The 13,221-nt window shown below is 43.6% G+C and overlaps 1 long non-coding RNA gene across 1 annotated transcript; it reads right to left on the reverse strand.

The window, feature by feature from the left end:
• Positions 1 to 7,463: 7,463 nt before the first annotated feature.
• Positions 7,464 to 11,615, reverse strand: LOC149972800 (uncharacterized). The gene is made up of 3 exons (XR_016490516.1): positions 11,283 to 11,615; positions 9,520 to 9,639; positions 7,464 to 9,330 (listed from the first exon to the last, which is right to left on the reverse strand). It is a non-coding gene; the product is annotated as an uncharacterized LOC149972800 (long non-coding RNA).
• Positions 11,616 to 13,221: the final 1,606 nt, after the last annotated feature.

A 13,221-nucleotide genomic window follows, 5' to 3' on the forward strand; every position in this document is an offset into this window, starting at 1 on the left:
GTTGGCTCTTCTATATTATTGTCATGTGACGCTTACTTCATTGAGAATGCATGTGCAGTCAATTTCTCCATAGAATCATGAATCAACTTCACAGATCTTCATTGTAAAGGGTTATAACACTGTTTCCCATGCTTGTTCAATGAACCATAAACAATGAATGAACCTGCACCTGTGGAACGGTCGGTAAGACACTAGCAGCAATTAAGCTCACAGTTATGAAAACTTGGGCCTTTCCTACTGACTCTGAAAAACACCAAAAGAAAGATGCCCAGGGTCCCTGCTCATCTGCGTGAACGTTCTTTAGGCATGCTGCAAGGAGGCTTGTTGTCATTGCAGGCAATCTCAACGCTGTGCGTTACAGGGAAGACATCCTCCTCCCTCATGTGGTACCCTTCCTGTAGGCTCATCCTGACCTGACCCTCCAGCATGACACTGTCAATGCCACTGCCAATGCCATACTGCTCATTCTGCGCGTGATTTCCTGCAAGACAAAAATGTCAGTGTTCTGCCATGGCCAGCGAAGAGCCCGGATCTCAATCCTATTGAGGACATCTGGGACCTATTGGATCGGAGGGTGAGAGCTAGGGCCATTACCCCCAGAAATGGCTGGGAACTTAACTTAGTGGAAGAGTGGGTTAACATCTCACAGCAAGAATTGTCAAATCTGGCACAGTCCATGAGGAGGAGATGCACTGCAGTACTTAATACAGCTGGTGGCCACACCAGATACTGATTTTTTTTTTATTTTACCTCTTTTTTTTCTCCCCAATTTCGTGGTATCCAATTGTTTTTAGTAGCTACTATCTTGTCTCATCGCTACAACTCCCGTACGGGCTCGGGAGAGACGAAGGTTGAAAGTCATGCGTCCTCTGATACACAACCCAACCAAGCCGCACTGCTTCTTAACACAGCACGCATCCAACCCGGAAGCCAGCCGCGCCAATGTGTCGGAGGAAACACTGTGCACCTGGCAACCTTGGTTAGCGCGCACTGCGCCCGGCCCGCCACAGGAGTCGCTGGTGCGCGATGAGACAAGGACATCCCTACCGGCCAAGCCCTCCCTAACCCGGACGACGCTAGGCCAATTGTGCGTCGCCCCACGGACGACAGAGCCTGGGCGCGAACCCAGAGTCTCTGATGGCACAGCTGGCGCTGCAGTACAGCACCCTTAACCGCTGCGCCACCCGGGAGGCCAGACTGTTACTTTTGATTTTGACCCCCCTTTGTTCAGGGACACATTACTCACATGTCTGTTGAACTTACTCACATGTCTGTTGAACTTGAGGAGGAGATGCACTGCAGTACTTAATGCAGCTGGTGGCCACACCAGATACTGACTATTACTTTTGATTTTGACCCCCCCCCCCCCCCCCCCCCCCTCCTTTGTTCAGGGACACATTATTACATTTCTGTTAGTTACATGTCTGTGGAACTTGTTCAGTTGTTGAATCGCATGTTCATACAAATATTTACACATGTTAAGTTTGTTGAAAATAAACGGAGTGTACAGTGAGAGGATGTTTTTTTTATGAGTTTATTTTCCATCTGTAAATTATGCATTTTCAACTTCTGTGTAAGACTTCTCTATCGACGCCCAGAAAATTACTGATTTTGCTTACAAAATATAAAAAAGGATTGGTTGGCCGAACTCTCTAAATACATGGCTCTGGTTATCACCATAGATCTGTCTGGCTGTTTAAATGCAGTCTGGCTGGCTGCCGATTGACTCAGGCCGATCGATAATGGATTGACACGGTCTGCCATGGATCTGATGACACCTAGCTGTCAACATGCAGCTTGACTGATTGATTGGACTCGCTTGCCTCAATCTGATCAGAGTATATGACTAACACTTTAGCTCCCTCACAGACACGCTGTCAGCCCGCATCACCAGTACAAATTATGTTGATGATTGTGAAAGGGTAAATGAACAGACTAGCCAACTTTTTTTCTACACTTACACCCACAACTTTGTCAGACATGGATTAGGGGTTTGTTAGTTGTCAACATGGTGTGAAATTGTAGCTTAATTTCAAAAACAAAATGTTACTGTAACAACAGCAGGTACTCTCACTACAACAGCTAAATCCCCACATTAAGAGAAAGTGGGAGAGAGGATGGTGGGAGGAGAGAAGGAGAGAGGATGGTGGAAGGGGGAGGGGAGGAGAGAAGGAGAGAGGATGGTGGAAGGGAAGGAGGAGAGGATGGTGGAAGGAGAGAGGATGGTGGGAGGAGAGAGGATGGTGGGAGGAGAGAAGGATAGAGGATGGTGGAAGGAGAGAGGATGGTGGGAGGAGAGATGGAGAGGATGATAGAAGGGGGAGGGGAGGAAAGAGGATGGTGGAAGGAGGGGAGGAGAGGAAGGGGAGAGGAGAGGATGGTGGAAGGAGGAGAGGAGGGGGAGGAGAAGGAGAGAGGATGGTGGAAGGAGGAGAGAGGATAGTGGATGGAGGAGTGGAAGGAGAGAAAGAGAGGATGGTGGAAGAGGGCGCAAAGGAGAGAGGATGGTGGGAGGAGAGAGGATGGTGGATGATGGAAGGAGGAGGGGAGGAGAGAAGGAGAGGATGAGTGAGATGGAGGGGATGTGAGAAGGCACATGATGAAAGAAGAGGATGAACGACGAGGAGAAGAGAGAAGATGGATCAGAAAACGGTAGAAGGCAGGAAATAAGAGGATGTAATGTTCCCTACCCCTGAACCTCCCATAGAGGGCACTGGTCCTTTATCTGAAATAGATTTCTGCCTATGGAAAAGCTCTAAAATGTCTAAAGTTTCCTATTAACTTACTTTATTAACTTCCATGTCTACTGATCTATAAACACATGATCGATGCATTAGATTAGAGGGTTCTGGTGAAGGGTAAAGCAAAAAGGACATTCATTACAGAAAGTCCAGTACACTGGTCTCTGAGACAGCCAAGCTTTGTTAATCCTGATGAATATATAATCCATTGGTCTAATGGAGTTAAGGACAGACTTGAATTTAATTTTATTTAATTCCGGTTTGCTGTGAGAGGTGGAGAGGTGATTGACAGTGTAGTGTTATTGCTGCAATGTGGAGCAGGGGTATCTGCTGAGTATGGTAGGGTGTTGTGTTAGTCCTTGCAGCTTGATCTCTAGGGGAAGGGCTCGGCCAGACAGACTGTTCACATTACACTGAGTAAATCCTTCACCAGCCAAACATCACACAGTGGCTGTCTGGTGAGGAGGAGTGGGTGAAACAAGCACACAAATGATAGAGGTCCTGATTTATGTGTATATGTGTAACAGTGGCGTTCGATGCTGTTTAAGATGAGGGAGGATGATCATCTTTTTTATGAGCATGGCCTTATTTCTATTACAGCATATTGGATGACTCTCATTCATATTCCATTCACCCAGCTCAATCTAACATCGATAGGTGTAGGCTACTACATGATACAAACATTTCCCCTGTACCCATCATGAGGTTGCTACAACAGGTTGAGAGATAAATTTGAGTAATCAAGGGGACAGAGTGACACATTCAATACCACCTTGCACACTCTTGCCTGCATCTAGCTGATCTAGGTTTTAATTATTAGTCGGACAGTTGCAAATTAGAGTTTATATTGGACTAATTCAGGTGCGTTCATCCCCGTTTTGATCAATTTTCTCTGTTTAAGAAACGTTTTTCGACAGAACTGGTGGAATGAATGCACCCCTGATCACACGCAAACACAGAGATAGCAGAGCCACATACAAACAGCATGATCATCTTGCTTGATGTATATATAGCTAATTCCTTCTCGCATCTACACTCTCTACTCCTCTCAACTTTTCCCTTCGCTTGTGGACTTCAGTGCACAATACAACAGCTGTCTGTGACCAGGTGAAAAAAACCTTTCCAAGCCAAACCTTCATACCTTAACTGCTAACCACTACACACAGCCTACATCATTGGCACCATATTAGCTAACGTCATAGTCAACATAGCTACTAGAACTAATGCGTTAGTAAACCCCCTAAAATCATGCAGTACAGTGTACAGCAATAAATGAATACAACCAAAAACGTCCAGTGTTGGATAGCCATAGCCAGCTAGCTAACATAGCACTGTTTGAGCTGGATGTTTGAGTAGGCAAAATTTGCTAGCTGCATTTGCTAAGTAAGTGAAAGTGGGGGAAAAAAATACAAAGAAATATACAGTGCCTTGCGAAAGTATTCGGCCCCCTTGAACTTTGCAACCTTTTGCCACATTTCAGGCTTCAAACATAAAGATATAAAACTGTATTTTTTTGTGAAGAATCAACAACAAATGGGACACAATCATGAAGTGGAACGACATTTATTGGATATTTCAAACTTTTTTAACAAATCAAAAACTGAAAAATTGGGCGTGCAAAATTATTCAGCCCCTTTACTTTCAGTGCAGCAAACTCTCTCCAGAAGTTCAGTGAGGATCTCTGAATGATCCAATGTTGACCTAAATGACTAATGATGTGTGTCGTGGTTGATTGATTACTGATTTATTGGCTGGTCTGATCCACTGCTATCTGAACGAGCCATGGTTGTATTGATTGGCTAATGGGTCACACCTCTTCTCCCTCCTTCTGTTCGTCCGTCTTTCATCTCATTGTGTTTGTGAAGGTGTCAGTGAGAGGAGACTGCTCATAAAAAAAGTATGTCTCAGTCTCTGTGATTCCTCTCACTGATCGGAAAGCTTTTAACACACACGTACACACATCCTCCTGTATTTATTTCACACACACAGCACACATTCCCTCTCTCTCTTTATCCAACTCTCACACAAACACTACATTTTTTCATTTTTAAAATTTCGTTTTTCCTAATTCTAACATATGGAATTGTTTTAAGATAAAGAACACTCATAAATGGCAAAAAAACAATTATCATAAGGAGTACGGTTTTGAAGTGTCTATCCTATCTATCCTATCTATCCTATCTAGGAGATATAGTAAAGCTCAGGATAAAATAAATAAATAAATTGGGACATATGTTTAACCTCTTATTTTTGTTGACACAGAACTACCTCCATACTTCCATTTGTTTGTATGGGGGTTGGCACTTCTGGGTGTTGTAGAGCAAAACGGAGAACAACATCGTGTCCGTGAGAGTCTCCCTTTTCCATAGTGGTCATAAAATGTAGGCCAAACCGTTTTGACGCTAGATGTTTTTGCGAGAATAATGATTTTCTGGATGCCACATGGTCTGACAAACATTGCTGTAGCTCGGCCACCTTCCACCGCAAATGAGGATGTGGTGGATTGAGACGCAGCCCAAGATATTTCGATCTTAAATTGACGGATTTTGATGGGGATTTATGTATTATGTTAATTAGATTGACGCACAAAATTGTAAGATAGATAGGTGGGACATCCACATTTCACAGTCATAGTAAGACATTTTTCTCAGCATTGTCAGAGCTAGTAACAGGGAAAAGAGTCAAGTGCGAGTGTTAGTTCACAAAATACTTTTTTATTTATATATTTAATCTAACTGCACTGTCCAATTTACGGTAGCTATTACAGTGAAAGAATACCATGCTATTGTTTGAGTAGAGTGCACAGTTATGTACTTGATGTATCAATAAACCAATTAGGCACATTTGGGCAGACTTGATACAACATTTTGAACATAAATGCAATGGTTCATTGGATCAGTCTAAAACTTTGCACATACACTGCTGCCATCTAGTGGCCAAGAAATACATTGTACATAGAGTCCTAAGTCAGATAATGGCCTCTCTCTTGCATTTCAAAGATGATGGAACAAAAACAATACAAAAAAAAACATTTTTTTTTGTATTATCTTTCACCAGATCTAATGTCTTATATTCTCCTACATTAATTCCCCATTTCCACAAACTTCAAAGTGTTTCCTTTCAAATGGTATCAAGAATATGCATATCCTTGCTTCAGGTCAAATCAAATCAAATCAAATTGTATTTGTCACATACACATAAATAGCAGATGTTAATGCGAGTGTAGCGAAATGCTTGTGCTTCTAGTTCCGACAATGCAGTAATAACAAGTAATCTAACTAATAATTCCAAAACTACTGTCTTGTACACAGTGTAAGGGGATAAAGAATATGTACATAAGGATATATGAATGAGTGATGGTACAGAGCAGCATAGGCAAGATACAGTAGATGGTATCGAGTACAGTATGTACAAATGAGATGAGTATGTAAACAAAGTGGCATAGTTTAAAGTGGCTAGTGATACATGTATTACATAAGGATACAGTCGATGATATAGAGTACAGTATATACGTATGCATATGGGATGAATAATGTAGGGTAAGTAACATTATATAAGGTAGCATTGTTTAAAGTGGCTAGTGATATATTTACATCATTTCCCATCAATTCCCATTATTAAAGTGGCTGGAGTTGAGTCAGTGTCAGTGTGTTGGCAGCAGCCACTCAGTGTTAGTGGTGGCTGTTTAACAGTCTGATGGCCTTGAGATAGAGGCTGTTTTTCAGTCTCTCGGTCCCAGCTTTGATGCACCTGTACTGACCTCGCCTTCTGGATGATAGCGGGGTGAACAGGCAGTGGCTCGGGTGGTTGATGTCCTTGATGATCTTTATGGCCTTCCTGTGACATCGGGTGGTGTAGGTGTCCTGGAGGCCAGGTAGTTTGCCCCCGGTGATGCGTTGTGCAGACCTCACTACCCTCTGGAGAGCCTTACGGTTGAGGGTGGTGCAGTTGCCATACCAGGCGGTGATACAGCCCGCCAGGATGCTCTCGATTGTGCATCTGTAGAAGTTTGTGAGTGCTTTTGGTGACAAGACAAATTTCTTCAGCCTCCTGAGGTTGAAGAGGCGCTGCTGCGCCTTCTTCACGATGCTGTCTGTGTGAGTGGACCAATTCAGTTTGTCTGTGATGTGTATGCCGAGGAACTTAAAACTTGCTACCCTCTCCACTACTGTTCCATCGATGTGGATAGGGGGGTGTTCCCTCTGCTGTTTCCTGAAGTCCACAATCATCTCCTTAGTTTTGTTGACGTTGAGTGTGAGGTTATTTTCCTGACACCACACTCCGAGGGCCCTCACCTCCTCCCTGTAGGCCGTCTCGTCGTTGTTGGTAATCAAGCCTACCACTGTTGTGTCGTCCGCAAACTTGATGATTGAGTTGGAGGCGTGCGTGGCCACGCAGTCGTGGGTGAACAGGGAGTACAGGAGAGGGCTCAGAACGCACCCTTGTGGGGCCCCAGTGTTGAGGATCAGCGGGGAGGAGATGTTGTTGCCTACCCTCACCACCTGGGGGTGGCCCGTCAGGAAGTCCAGTACCCAGTTGCACAGAGCGGGGTCGAGACCCAGGGTCTCGAGCTTGATGACGAGCTTGGAGGGTACTATGGTGTTGAATGCCGAGCTGTAGTCGATGAACAGCATTCTCACATAGGTATTCCTCTTGTCCAGATGGGTTAGGGCAGTGTGCAGTGTGGTTGAGATTGCATCGTCTGTGGACCTATTTGGGCGGTAAGCAAATTGGAGTGGGTCTAGGGTGTCAGGTAGGGTGGAGGTGATATGGTCCTTGACTAGTCTCTCAAAGCACTTCATGATGACGGATGTGAGTGCTACGGGGCGGTAGTCGTTTAGCTCAGTTACCTTAGCTTTCTTGGGAACAGGAACAATGGTGGCCCTCTTGAAGCATGTGGGAACAGCAGACTGGTATAGGGATTGATTCAATATGTCCGTAAACACACCGGCCAGCTGGTCTGCGCATGCTCTGAGGGCGCGGCTGGGGATGCCGTCTGGGCCTGCAGCCTTGCGAGGGTTAACACGTTTAAATGTCTTACTCACCTCGGCTGCAGTGAAGGAGAGACCGCATGTTTTCATTGCAGGCCGTGTCAGTGGCACTGTATTGTCCTCAAAGCGGGCAAAAAAGTTATTTAGTCTGCCTGGGAGCAAGACATCCTGGTCCGTGACTGGGCTGGATTTCTTCCTGTAGTCCGTGATTGACTGTAGACCCTGCCACATGCCTCTTGTGTCTGAGCCGTTGAATTGATAATTGTACTTTGTCTCTGTACTGGCGCTTAGCTTGTTTGATAGCCTTGCGGAGGGAATAGCTGCACTGTTTGTATTCGGTCATGTTACCAGACACCTTGCCCTGATTAAAAGCAGTGGTTCGCGCTTTCAGTTTCACACGAATGCTGCCATCAGTCCACGGTTTCTGGTTAGGGAATGTTTTAATCGTTGCTATGGGAACGACATCTTCAACGCACGTTCTAATGAACTCGCACACCGAATCAGCGTATTCGTCAATGTTGTTATCTGACGCAATACGAAACATCTCCCAGTCCACGTGATGGAAGCAGTCTTGGAGTGTGGAGTCAGCTTGGTCGGACCAGCATTGGACAGACCTCAGCGTGGGAGCCTCTTGTTTTAGTTTCTGTCTGTAGGCAGGGATCAACAAAATGGAGTCGTGGTCAGCTTTTCCGAAAGGGGGGCGGGGCAGGGCCTTATATGCGTCGCGGAAGTTAGAGTAACAATGATCCAAGGTCTTCCCACCCCTGGTTGCGCAATCAATATGCTGATAAAATTTAGGGAGTCTTGTTTTCAGATTAGCCTTGTTAAAATCCCCAGCTACAATGAATGCAGCCTCCGGATAAATCGTTTCCAGTTTGCAGAGAGTTAAATAAAGTTCATTCAGAGCCATCGATGTGTCTGCTTGGGGGGGGGATATATACGGCTGTGATTATAATCGAAGAGAATTCTCTTGGTAGATAATGCGGTCTACATTTGATTGTGAGGAATTCTAAATCAGGTGAACAGAAGGATTTGAGTTCCTGTATGTTTCTTTCATCACACCATGTCACGTTGGCCATGAGGCATACGCCCCCGCCCCTCTTCTTACCAGAAAGATGTTTGGAGCGACAGGCAGTTAGATTTGGGTCATGTCATTTTAGGCGAAAATTAGTTTTCAAAGATACTCTGACAAGTTAGGGTTTCAGATGTTTTCTGAAGATGGGCAGGGACTTTGCTGTCCTAGCTTCAGGGGGAAGCTGGTTCAGACGAAAGATGACTGCCTGCACTTGGACCTGCGCCGATTTCTGTGTGAGGTAGGGTCATAGTCTATTGATGTTGTAGAGCATGAACCTGCAAGACCGAGTAACTGCTTTGATATTTGCAGAGAATGACAGGGTGTTGTCCAGGGTAACGCCAAGGTTCTTTGCACTCAGGAGGGTGGACACTGCTGAGTTGTCAACCGTGATAGAGAGGTCTTGGAGCTGGCAGGCCTTCCTGAGGATGAAGATCAGCTCCATCTAGTTGAAAATGAGCTTGAGGTGCTGGGCCGACATCCAAGCTGAGTTATCTGCCAGGTACGCAGAGATGTGTGTCACCACCTGGGTGTCAGAAGGGGGGGGGAGTAGTTCAGTGTCATCTGCATAGCAATAATAGGAGAGACCATGTGAGGATATGATGGAGCCGAGTGACTTGGTGTATAGAGAGAAGAGGAGAGGGCCTAGTACCGAGCCCTGGGAAATACCAGTAGTGAGAGTATGTGGTGCAGACACAGATCCTCTCCACGTCACCTGGTAGGAGCGCCCTGCCAGGTAGGATGCAATCCAAGAGTGTGCAAAGCCTGAGGCATTCAGCCCTGAGAGAGTGGTGGAGGATCTGATGGTTCACTGTGTCGAAGGCAGTGGATAGATCTAGGAGGTTGAGAACAGAGGAGAGATGGTCAGCTTTGTCAGAGCGGAGAGTCTCCATGACACAGAGAAGAGCATTCTCGGTTGAGTGAGATGTTTTGAAGCCTGACTGGTTAGGGTCAAGAAAATTGTTCTGAGAGAGATAGCAAGAAAGTTGGTCAGAGACAGCACGCTCAAGTATTTGGAAAGAAAAGAAAGAAGGGCTACCGGTCTCCAATGTTCCCTCTAAGCTGTGTGCTTGCACAAGATGGAACTTCACTCAACTTTCTATAGTTTTCCCCCTTAGTGGGAATTGGGAATTGTGATCGAATCAATGCAATATTAGTCACTTTCAGTGCAACATACCGAAACAAAACAAACTATGCAAGACTTAGTATGCAAAACTAACTACTCAAGATATTTTTTTGAAGGCAGAGCGCATCGGAGTAGTATTCTATTGCTGCATAACCAATCAGAGCTGCAGTAGGCTTATATGCAAATGGGTCATTGCTATATATGGATCTGTTCCATTTACTCTGAACTGGACTGTGTTTACAGCATGAGCAGTCTTGAGTAGATGCACTTGTTTTGAGATCAAACGAGATCTGCATGTGTGCACACTTTGTTAATATTTTTTGTTAGTGAGTTATTAGCCCAGTTATAGATCATTTGTATTCAACAATAAGGCAGTGTTCGCTTCCTATAAGAGTACAAAACGTGTACATTTCTAGACTTCTTTGAAAAGCAAGTCAGATAAAGATTTTTTTTGTCTTAAAGGGGCAGTGTTTTTTTTTTGAGACAAGCTTGAATAAGCTAAGTAGCAAATAGGCAAGGGGTAGCATAATTTGTCTGATTCTCTGTAATAATGGTATGGGAATAATAACTCATTTATTTCTTTTTTTATTACGTGGTTTCTTGCATCAATCAACAAAACAACATTTTCAGTCACCTCGTCTGAAGGCCAAGTGGAGAAACAGGTTAAAACTTCTTATGGCTGCAATCCCGTTAACGGGAGCGATTTGACAACAGCCAGTCAAAGTGTAGGGCGCCATTTTCAAAACATCAAAAATCTCATAATTAACATTCCTCAAACATACCGTTTTAAAGCTATTCTCGTTGTTAATCCCACCAAAGTGTCCGATTTCAAATATGCTTTTCAGCAAAAGCACTACAAACGATTATGTTAGGTCTCCACCAAACCACAATAAGCACAGCCATTTTCCAGCGAAATATAGCATTCACAAAAAGCAGAAATAGAGATAAAATGAATCACTAACCTTGAATTATCTTCATCAGATGACAATCATAGGACTTCATGTTACACAATACATGCATGTTTTGTTTGATAAAGTTCATATTTATATAACAAAAATCTGAGTTTACATTGGCTTATTAGATTCACTAGTTCCAAAAACATCAAGTGATTTTGCATAGCCACATCGTTTCAACAGAAATGCTCATCATAAATGTAGATGATAATACAAGTTATACACATGGAATTATAGATATACCTCTCCTTAATGCAACCGCTGTGTCAGATTTCAAAAAAGGTTTACGGAAAAAGCAACCCATGCAATAATCTGAGACGGCGCTCAGAACAGAAGCAAAATTAGCCGCCATGTTGGAGTCAACAGAAACCAGAAAATACATGATAAGTGTTTCCTTGCCTTTGATGAACTTCATCAGAATGCAGTCCTATGAATCCCAGGTCCACAATAAATGCTTGATTTGTTCGAAAATGTCCGTTATTTATGTCCAATTGGCTACTTTAGTCAGTGTGTTTGGTAAACAATTCCAAAGTCACAAAGCGCGTCCACTACAACGTGACGAAATATCCAAATGTTTCGTAACAGTCAGTAGAAACATGTCAAACGATGTACTGAATCAATCTTTAGAATGTTGTTTACATATATCTTGAATAACGTTCCAACCGGAGAATTAGAATGACTTCAGATGACCGGTGGAACGCAGGTTCTTCCCCTGTGAACGCACCTGGTGAAAGCATGGTCAACTCGTGGCAGTGGTGACTATTTCCTGTCTCATTCGACCCCCCCTTCACATTAGAGTCATCAGACAAAGGTATTCACTGCTTCTGTGGTAGATTTATCTACACCATTGATGTGTAATGTTAGACATTCTATTTCTACTGTGTCTTTTCTCTGTTGGCCGTTTTTTGTTTTTGGGGTGAATATTGAATTGAATGGCCTCCAAAGGCACACTTACAGGCATCCTATATGATAAGTAGGTCCGCTGAACCTGTATTGCGCAGGAAAAGTCTTATGGATTCCTTAGTTTCTTTTTAGTGTCAGTCAATAAATCCTGGTCAAATATCCCCGCCCTCGTGGAATGTCTGTCGTAGTTACATGGAGGGCTATAGGCTGTTGTTCTGATTGCATTCGATCCTCAATCCATACTCTTTTCAATTTTGGCACCATAGAAAAGGATACCGGAAAATAATCAATCCGACTAGCTTGATGAAGCCTCCTGAAAATATATCTTTAGAGATACAGGTTTTTCAGCCTCCATCGATTCCAAATGTCCTTAACATTCGTAATCTCTTTGAGCACCAGAGGGTGATAGTTGGTAGTATGATTGCCTTTATGTTCCATTGACATACTTCAAATTGCATTGTAGTCCCCCATCATTATAAAATAGTCATTTGTATCTTGGAGACTAATTGTATTATTATAAATGTTTTCAAAGAATCATCAGCAGTGTGTTCAGCTCCCATTCCCAACCACTGCAGAGTGAATGTCAGCACCACGTGTCCTTGCTCTGTGCAGTCAACTACTATAATTAGTGTTTGTGAAGTAAATATAGTACTTCTTATTAAAGTGTCCTAGGGCTGGTTCTGCCTTCTGAGACAGATGAAACACTTCTAAAGTGTAGGCCTATATTGATCATTTGTCCTGGCCAGCGTGATAGGCCTACCTCTTGTTTTATTTTTCTTTTGCAGAAGGAAAGGAAGAAGTTAGCCCTCTCAGGGTCAATAATGTAGTGAGGTAGTATTTGATATGTAAGATATTATATATACCTCACATGTGACTCGTAATAACACTAAGCAATTAGTACATTACATTAATCATCTTTATCTGACTCCATTTAACATTATACCAGACATACGCTTAAGCTACAAAACATTAACACGCATTACAAGGCATTATTCTCAGCATGGTCAGAGAGAGATGGAGACAAAGAAACCATGGCTTGAGCCATAGCTCATATGAGAGAGAGAGAGAGAGAGAGAGAGAGAGAGAGAGAGAGAGAGAGAGAGAGAGAGAGAGAGAGAGAGAGAGAGAGAGAGAGAGAGAGAGAGAGAGAGAGAGAGAGAGAGAGAGAGAGAGAGAGAGAGAGAGAGAGAGAGAGAGAGAGAGAGAGAGAGAGAGAGAGAGAGAGAGAGAGAGAGAGAGAGAGAGAGAGAGAGAGAGAGAGAGAGAGAGAGAGAGAGAGAGAGAGAGAGAGAGAGAGAGAGAGAATTAAAGAAAGAGTATCTCACCACAGCAGTTCAGGAACAAAAAAAAGAGAGGGGCAATGAATCTAAGACCCGTTTATAACATCTAAGTTGCATTACCGTAAAGTTAACCTCCAATCAAATATCAGATATAC

The sequence above is a fragment of the Oncorhynchus mykiss genome, chromosome 22, assembly GCF_057628025.1.
Source record: "Oncorhynchus mykiss isolate SJ-2025 chromosome 22, ASM5762802v1, whole genome shotgun sequence".
Lineage (NCBI taxonomy): Eukaryota > Metazoa > Chordata > Actinopteri > Salmoniformes > Salmonidae > Oncorhynchus > Oncorhynchus mykiss.